Source organism: Quercus lobata, chromosome 11, assembly GCF_001633185.2.
Source record: "Quercus lobata isolate SW786 chromosome 11, ValleyOak3.0 Primary Assembly, whole genome shotgun sequence".
Lineage (NCBI taxonomy): Eukaryota > Viridiplantae > Streptophyta > Magnoliopsida > Fagales > Fagaceae > Quercus > Quercus lobata.
In genome coordinates this window covers 9,812,589-9,822,785 of record NC_044914.1, presented here as the reverse complement: position 1 = coordinate 9,822,785, position 10,197 = coordinate 9,812,589, and positions in this window count along the sequence as shown.

Sequence of the window (10,197 nt, the reverse complement as noted above, 5' to 3'; positions counted from 1 at the left end):
AAAGTTTAGACCTCAAAAATGGGAAAAATGGTAGAAAATGGGATGTTTTAAAGGCCAAACAAGGAGGTAACTGCATGCTCAAGATATATTTTCTTTTCCAAGAATCATGGAATTTTTCTCTTGAAAATAATTTTCCAAAACACATGGGGTTTTACACCCCTTGAACAAAATTTTTCCTAGAAAGCCATGAAATTATTTAAAAATTGTTTCTCAAAGTTTCATGAAATTTTATATTATTTTTCAAATCATAAAACATTGTGTTGTTGATATTCTGATGAAGCCAAAACTTGACCTCGTCGTATGCTACTCGTCAATGCCAATGGACGATCTCCGGTACCTAATATCAAGAAGGAAAAGGCAAGGGAGGATTCTGCCGGCATGAGGCCAGCTGAAAATACTTTGATGCTAAAGTCAAATTATAAGTTCTCAAAAGGAGATTTCTCACAATTCTTTCCGAATGTTTTCTTTGTCCTTACCTCAATTCTCTTTCCCTTTTTTATAGTTTGCTTCAGGTTGGTGTAGTTATGTTTGTTAATGTTGTTCTGAGCGTTTTTCTCCTAAGAGGAACATGGCATTAATTGACAATCATGACTGCATTCAAGGCATAACAGATGATCGTTGTGCCATTATTGTTTTTGTAACTGTTCCAGCGCAGTCATTGCTTGTCAGCTGTCTTGATGGCATTTATTTGCACTTTCAATGTACACAGACCTATCTTTGTACATACTGATGGGGTCTTGCCCCTGCGCCTGTCTCTGTCTTGGATGCAATTAATCTCATCTATTTCCTGGATGACCAAAATATGATACTTGTCAGTTACCCCTCCATTCCATGGCCGTCATGAACTTGGACGATCTTAGGAATGTGATTGGACGTGATGATTCATATCTTCCTAGTTCCCGAAATTTTGGTTCTTGTCTTAAATGCGGACCGACCAGCCTCCAAGAAATGAACACGTGTAAGTCTTTCATTCGTGGTGTGTGTGTAATTTCCTAGATTTTTGCGTGCCTTAATTTCATTTTTCCTTTTTAGAAAAAACCGTTCTTCTTCCTCCGCCCTATTTGTTTTGGACTCCGGTGTGCTGAGAAATCTTCATACTTCAATTTTTCCTGGTAAGGCCTCTTTTCCATATGTTTTGATGGTTGGTTTTGAATTCGTTAGCCAAGAATGCCCCTTGATTTCATTCTCTTTTGCTCGGTTAGGGGTTTTCTTAGAGTATTCTACCAGTTGCTGTCCCCAAGTGGGTCTATTTGTGCCTCATTCTTCTGCTCTTAAGCCCATTTTGCTTTTTCTCTATCCCTTGATTTGGCAATCTTTGATAAAGTATCATTCTGAATTGGACAGCATTGAGTATAGAGCAGATGATGTTAGGTCTAGTGAATTGGAAACGGGATTGTCTTCTAGTGCAGAAACTTTGAGTAAAATAGTTGACACTGTGGTTTCTCGGTTGCCTTCGTCCTCATCTTCTTGCCCCTTACATGCTCTTTCTAAGTCATGTTCTTTAAAAGAGAGTCACCTAAAAGGTTTTAGGAAGAGGTTTCAATTTCCTAAGGGTACCTCCGTTAGATTACCTCGCCTAGGTGAGAAGTCTTGCAAGTTTGCCCATGGGGAGGTATGCCTTTATGAGGCAAACTTTTTATGTGGCCTTCGTTTTCCCGTCCCTTTGTTTATTATGCATTTGTTGAATGAGTTTCAAATAGCTCCTGGTCAACTCGTCCCCAACGCCTGGAGGACAATCATTAGTTGTATGTCCATTTGGGTGTCTGCTTGTGACGGGGAAATGATAACTTTGAACAAATTCCTGTTTTTGTACCATTTGAAAGCTTCTACCCATTACGGTTATTTTGAACTTTTACTTGGGATAGGAAATCTAGGGTGGTTAAAGGTTTTCCTTCTTCCTTTCTTGATTGGAAATCACGATATTTCTTCATTTCTAGAACGGGTTGGGAAACCTTGTCCAATGATATTTGGGGGGAAGTCCCAAGATTACTACGGAAATGGGAAGTTCCAGCGCTTGGTGCGTATTTCCATGATCCTTTTTTGTTCTTTTTCCATACCTTGATAAATCGTTTGACGAAGTTCTTACTTTGATTCTTTGTAGCTCTTGATCGTCTAGACCTTGAAGATCAATATCGCCACCGGGTTCGAGTAGCCCTTGCTTATGCTCGTGAAATAGAGGATTTCGACGACCTGGTTGATCCGCGTTACTTGTATGATTGTTGCTCAAGTCCCGAACCTTCAAAGTACATTTTGGAGAAAATATAACGAGAAGAGAAAAGTAAGCTTGTCTATCCCTCCTCTACTTTTTTTTTTTTAATTGGGATTTGTTTCTCTTTCTTTCTCTTCCTCCTTTTCTTTTAGCAGAAATGACCCCCAAATACAGCAAAGACAAGTATGCCCATATCAAAAACTTAAAGAACGAGCCCCTAGCTAACCTGACTTTTGATTTGAAGAAGAGAAAGCTAAGTGATGAGAAGGTTGATACCAATGTTCTTCCACCTGTCCATACTGCTCCCCCTTCTCCAACTCCATCTCTGGAAGTGATAGCTGTTACACCTCCCCTTACTCGTGCAAAAGGTAAGGATAAAGTGGGGATGAGTGTATGGGACGACCTTGCTATTGCTCTGGGTTGTGCACACAATGTCATTACCAACGACGAACTAAAGAGCTTGTCGTCTGTCCCCTCCCATGAACTCATCAGTCAACACATCCATAAATTGGTGCAGGTATGTAATTCTATTCCTCCTGTGTTTCTTTTTAGCTTGCTTGTAATTGTGGGCATGCATAATCTTCCTTCTTATCTGCTTATTCCTATCAGGTCCTTAGGGAATCTTTGCGCATCACGATTAATTACTTGAACGTGGAGGAGAAGGTCGTGATGGCCACGTCGAAAGCAGAATCTGTTGAAGTTGAATGCTTTCAGTTGAAAAAAGATCTGATCGTTGCAATGAACGAGAGAAATGAGGCGAACCATAAGATAAAGAGGCTCACCGAAGCCCTGCGTGTGGAGAAGGCTCTTGTTGCTCAGAAGGACGAGGAAATTCAAATTGCTCTTCTAAAGACAGACGATGAGAGGGATAAGGTCATCCAAAAATTCAAGCAATCAGAGGAATTCTCAGATCTCCAGTTCATGTAGTATTTTAAGGGTTTCGAGCTCCCACGCCGGTGGACGATGAAGCACCACAACCTAGCTGTAGACTTTTCTGGCTTCGATTTTGAGAAAATTGGTACAGAGATTCTTGAAGATGAAGCAAAGGAGCAAGAAGAGGCTGGACTTGGTGCCTTGGAGAAAGACAAGGTTGCTGAGAAAGACATTAACGAGTCTGCCGTTCCTACCTCATGATTTCATCCTTTTTTTTTTAAGAACAATGGATTCCCCCTTGTGTTTTTGGGGTTTCTTAACAAACGATGGTTGCCTCCTTGTTTTGAGGCTTTTATTTTGATAAACAATGGTTGCCTCCTTGTTTTGAGGCTATTATCATGAACAATTCCTTGCTCTTTTCATGCTAGAACCTAGTTACTTTATGCTATAACTTTGTTGTTGAATATTTTGTCTTTGTGATTCTGTCTTTGTTGACTTTTGTTGAAGAGACCCTTCATAAGTTGGGTTTGACCTCGTCATTCTCCCTTCTTTCCTTTTTGGTCTCATCACTTGTATTGATGAGGTCTTTGCCCTTGCAGTTTAGGCTTAGCATTTTCATTACTTATTTTGGACATTGATCTTGTCATTCATATTGATGAGATTTTTATCCTTGTGATTTAAACTCATAGTTTTTATCACCTATTTTGGACTTTTACCTTGTCATTCATATTGACGAGATTTTTATCCTTGTGATTTAAACTTGTCGTCTTTATCACTTATTTTGGACTTTTACCTCGTCATTCATATTGATGAGATTTTTATCCTTGTGATTTAAACTTGTAGTTTTTATCACTTATTTTGGACATTTACCTTGTCATTCATATTGATGAGATTTTTATCCTTGTGATTTAAAGTTGTAGTTTTTATCATATATTTTAATTTAAAGAAGCTTTTTCACCGTGGAACGTTTGTTGCTTTAATCATTTGGAAAAAGAATGGCTCCGTAGATGCTTGGCCCGTTTTATTCGTCCTTGCTTATAAAGAGGGATTGCAAGGGTATAAATTTATGGAAACACAAAAAGGTGCTAAAAATAAAGTATTGAAAGGGAAATAAAACAAACGCATGATGAAAATTGATGTTCTGCTTATCTATGAGTAGATAAACGAGATGTTCCAAACCCTGGAACTTATTAGGGCTAAGGCTTTGCTTCCTTACTAATAATACTTCTTCAGGTGTTCGACATTCCACAGACGAGGCAAAGGTTTCCCCTTCGTGTCTTCTAGGTAGTAGCTTCCCTTCCTTGAATAATGGACGACCTTATATAGGCCTTCCCAATTGGGGCCTAGTTTCCCTTTGTTAGGATCTTTGGTGGCTTGTGAGACCTTCTGTAGAACCATATCTTCAGGATTAAAATGTTTTAGTTTGACCCTCGAATTGTAATATCTCGTTATCCTCTCCTGGTATAGGGCCATTCTCTAGGTTCAATCGTCCCTGACTTCGGGTAAACAATCTAGGGCTAGCTCGAGGCTCTCGTCATTACTTTGCTTGTCGTACCATGCCCTCTTGATGCTCAACGCGCCAATCTCCATAAGAACTACTACTTCTATCCCAAATGCCATTTTAAAGGGTGTTTCACCTGTTGGGGTTCTCATCATCGTTTTATAAGCCCACAACACTCCTGGGAGCTTGTCAAGCCATGCCCCTTTTGCCCCCTCAAGTCGGGTTTTGATCAATTTGAGCAAAGTCCGATTTGTGACTTCTATTTGGCCATTGGCCTGTGGGTGACCAGGTGAAGAATAGTGGTTCCTTATTCCCAGCTCTTTGCAAAAATCCCTAAACTTATGATTGTTAAATTGCTGTCCATTGTCGGAGATAATGATTCGTGGAATCCCGAATTGGCAAACAAGATTCTTCCACACAAATATCTATATCTTGGCCTCTGTTATGATTGCCAAAGGTTCTGCTTCCACCCACTTTGTAAAATAATCAATAGCGATGAATGCTCCATTGGGACATGTTGCACATTCCCAAATTGTTGGCACTTGTCGCACGTCTAGACAACTTGAGCTGCATCCTTCTGCATTGTTGGCTAGAAATATCCTGCACGAACGACCTATCCGATGAGCGAATGTGGTCCAGAATGATTTCCACATACTCCTTCGTGGATCTCCCTTAGAACATAATCAACGTCTTCTAGATCGAGGCACTTCAAGTAGGGTTAAGAAAATCCCTTCTTGTAAAGCTCTTCATTCAAGATTGTAAATCTGGACGACCTAACCTTGACTTTCCTTGCTTCCATTGGATCTGATGGGAGATTACCACTTTTGATGTAAGTGATTATTGGATCCATCTAGCTTTCTTCTGACTGCACATAATTCACGTCAATCCCTTTAATGCTCGAAAGATACTGTACTTCCATGAGCAAACCAGGTCGTCTTTCATTGGTCTCCGACGATGCCAGTCTAGCAACCTCGTTTGCTTCAGAATTTTCTTCTCGAGGTGCTTGGGTAATCTTGACATCATTGAAGTTAGAAATTAACTGATTAGTCAGTGCTAAGTACCTCTTCATTCTATCCTTCTTAGCCTCATATTCATTGTTCATCTGCCCGGTCACAAGTTTTGAATCAGAGTTCAACTTCAGGTTTCTCACACCCAGGGCTTTTGCAACTCTTAATCCTGTCAGGACTGCTTTATACTTTGCTCCATTATTCATTACTGGGAATTGAAGCTGGACCCCGTACTTAAGGGCATCCTTCTTAAGGGAGAGGAGAATCACTCCTACTCCGCCCATGCCTGAAGCCGCTAAACCGTTTATGTACACCTTCTAGTAGTTTGATTCTGGATCTTGATCGGCTGTAGTGAATTTAGTGACAAAGTCTGCCAGCGCCTGGACCTTGATTGCTGTTTTGAGCTTGTAGTCAACATCGAACTAGCTTAGTTCTACTACCCACTGAACCATTCTCCCCGCTGCGTTTGGCCCACCTATAGCCTTTTGCAATGGTTGGTGCGTCATGACTAGTATCGTGTGTGCTTGGAAGTAGGGACGGAGCTTCCTTGATGCAACGATCAAGGCAAAAACCAACTTTTCTATCTGCTCTTTCAGATCGTGACATTCATTAGTGTAATGGTCGTGATCCTTATGAAAGTGGCAGTACTTCTTTGGGTCACGTTTTCTAGAGGACGTGCTTAATGGCTTAGGCCATTTTAGCCTAGGTTCATCCTTAATCTGCATCAGGATTTTGTCCGCAGGCATCATTAATGGGGTGAAATTCATCTTCCTCTTCGGAGTATCAGAATTGCTCTTGCTGGTCTTGGTCTTTGAATACAAATCCTTATGATCCTTCTTCTTACCATGAGAATCACCAGGCTCGTCTTTCTTCCATTTCCCTGTCAACCCTTTCGTAGTTAGGGTGTTTTCACCATTCATATATTTCTGGGCTTTGAACAGGAGATCCATCATAGAGGTGGGAGGTGTCTTTCCCAACGAAAAAAATGAAGTCGGGGTTGTTAAGCCCAGCCTGGAAGGTCGTCATTATCACCTGGTTGTCAGCCTCATCAATCTCCAACATTGCCTTATTGAAACGCTTCACATAATCTCTTAGGCTTTCCCCTTCTTGCTGCCTCACTGTTAGTAAGTAAGAGGTTGGCCTTTTATGACGCTGTCCTCCAATGAAGTGGCGAACAAATGAGTCGCTGAGTTGTTCGAAATTTGCTGTGGAAGATGCTGGCAACTTACTAAACCAAACTCTAGCTGCCCCCCCTGAGTGTGGCAGGGAAAGATCTGCAGATAACTTCGTCTGAGGTTTGCTAAAGGTTCAAGATAGTCTTGAAGGCCCCTTATATGATCGAGTGGGTCCTTCATGCCGTTATAGAACTCCAATTATGGTAAACGAAATTTTGGAGGCAAGGGGCACTCCAAAACACTAGCTATGAAAGGCGAATCTGTTTGTTTGAGCATGCCATCCAGGTTCATTACTGTCTTCCCCTTCATGGCGTTTTTCACTTCGTCGAGCTCCTTCCGCAAACTCTTCATCAAGTGGTTGTTATCATATGCAGACTGCCCAGTGTATTCTGTCGTATCTTTTCCTCTGCTATTCTTAGGGCTGTTAGCTTCCTCATCATGTCTGTTGCGGCTTCGTCGATGATGCGAAGTATTACTACCCTCTGGGTGAGCTCGATGCTTCAACTCTTCATTTTGCCTCATTAGTTATTACATATTTGCCATCAAGGCTTGGATTTGTTGGGCCATCACCACAGGATCTGGAGGTGTTGCTACTGCGTTGTCCATTTAGAGACATGAACTTTATCGGTAGGAGCACAATGGTTCGAGTAAGAATCAACTCATTACACGTTCCTCATAGACAGCGCCAAACTGATGAAGCCGAAACTTGACCTTGTCAGTATGCTCCTCGTCAATGCCAATGGACTATCTCCGGTACCTGATATCAAGAAAGAAAAGGCAAGGGAGGATTCTGCCGGCATGAGGCCAGCTGAAAATACTTTGATGCTAAAGTCAAATTATAAGTTATTGAAAGGAGATTTCTCACAATTCTTTCTAAATGTTTTGTCTGTCCTTACCTTAATTCTCTTTCCCCTTTTTATAGTTTGCTTCAGGTTGGTGTAGTTATGTCTATTAATGCTGTTCTGAGCGTTTTTCTCTTGAGAGGAACGAGGCATTAATTAACAATGATGACTGCATTCAAGGCATAATGGATGACCGTTGTACCATTATTGTTTTTGTAACTGTTCTAGCGCAGTCATTGCTTGTCAGCTGTCCTGATGGCATTTATTTGCGCTTTCAATGTACGCAAACCTGTCTTCGTACATACTGACGGGGTCTTGCCCTTGTGCCCATCTCTGTCTTGGATGCAGTTAATCTCGTTTATTTCCTACACGACCAAAATATGATACTCGTCATATTCAATACAGATGGGGTCAGTGCTAAAATCTGGCATTGTCAATGTAATATAGAGAGTGTTTAATACATTATTAAAATTTTAAAATATTAAAAACATATATTTTTATTGTATAGATACAATAGGATTTGAACATGGTGATGATTTCTCTAGGATTGTCAATAAACTATGCACAAATCATTTCCTAACATAATGCGGATTCTAACTTATGGTTATTATTGCATGATAACTAGGATTGTCCATGGATCAAGAAGGTTCGGTTTTGGTGTTAATCCACAACTCAACCCCACTTTGTTGTGTGTTATTTTCTTGCACTTGTTGCTTATGGGTAATGTCATTGGAGTTTATTGTCACTCATCTCGGGGTTAATGGTTGGGGTGTTAGTGAATAGTGGTTAGTTGGATCTTTGTTTTTAAAAAACCAAAAAAATCACATCTCATTGTATATTTCACCATGTCACACAATCACGGTCGATGAATAAGAAGAAGAATCAAGGACGAAGAGTTGACAATGACATTAGGTGGAGTATCAAAGGTCTTCTGGGCTCATTGGCATTGGACCAAGGGTAGATCTAGGCTTAGTGGTATTTAGGCATGCTATATTTGACTCATTTAATCATGGTTTTAAAAATCGAACTGGTCAAAGAACCGAAAAAGGGACTGGTACCTAGTTTAACCCGGTTCATGAGCGGTTTTTCTTGATTTTTTACCGGTTTTCTTAGTTTTAACAGGATCAGTTCTAGGTCTGATTCTCGATTCAACCAATTGAATTGGCCAGTCTGGTCCGGTTTTTAAAACATAGAATTTAATAGAAATAAGAGAAAGAGAAAGAGAAATATAGAACTAAGAAGAAGACAATGGGAGGAAGGTTGGAAGGGTATGGGTATCGTGTAGGTTAGGCTAATGGGCCGATGGTTTATCCACCTGACATTCAACCCAAAACTAAGGATATTAAAAAAAAAAAAAACCCAAAACTTAGGAAATTAAAAAAAAAAAAAACTTCTGACTAAATACCCATATGAACCACTTGTTGAAACTAGGGAAAAAATGGGCTTTTGCCCTTATTTTATTTAAATATCTAGCATAATGTCCATGTTTTGAAACCATTAAGCAGCGTGTCCCTGTTTTAAAACTCGATTTAAAAAAAATCGAGTTACAGGTGGAATCTGATATTAGCAATGTCGAGTTCTATGCATTTTTTGCCACTTAATTTTTTTTGAAAATTTAAGTGAAACTCGACATTACTAATGTCGAGTTTCAGTTAAAAATATACATATTAGGGCAAAAACCTATTTTCCCCGATTGGAATTTGTCCATTGGATTTGGCTAGTTGGAAGGCTTGAGTTAACCGGGTCGTTGGATAGTAATAATAAAAATTCTTTGACCACATAAATAACCACATTTTTTCCATAACAATAAGTGATGGAGAAAAAATAATGAGCTCATATAAAAGTAAAAATTCGCTAGTCATAATTTGTCACGTAAGATAATTATAACAAAAATTATGATTTTTTTTTAAAATGTAGAACTAGAATTACTCCACCCATAACGATAACAAACTAAAACTTGTATTCCAGTTATAACAATAATGGCTCCTCAAAATAAAGATATAACGATAATAAACTAAAATTTGGATTCAAGTTATGTTCGTCTAGTTGTTTCTCAAAAAAAGTTATGTTCGTCTAGTTGGACCATTCTAATTCCCAAGTCAAAGAAACAATGCCACACATGAGCTGGCCAGATAACGCAGCCTCCTGCTTTGATACTATTGTAGTCTATTTCAGAGATCAAATCCACTCAAGTTCTTTAGCTGATTGACAGTCTATTTTTATGGTGCTTTTTTGGTATTCTGTCCTTACATATTATCTTTGGGGGATAAAATCAAAAGTAAATAAAAAGTAAACAAAAACCCACAAAAAGTAATGGGTGGTAGCTATTTGTCCACATGCTGGGGTGAGAAAATCACGGGTCACCAAATAGATACTGTTGGGACTCAAAATACTGGCCAAAATGGCCTATTAACATTAATTTTTGAAATATTTAGCAACAGAACACTGTTTCGAAAATAATGAGAAAAATGCCATTTTTTTCAAAAACGCCGCTATAGGGCCTGAAAACGTCACTATAGGGCTTAAAAAACGCCACTATAGGGCCCCTTGAACCTGTTATGGGGACTTATAAAAAAATTTTGCAGGAAAA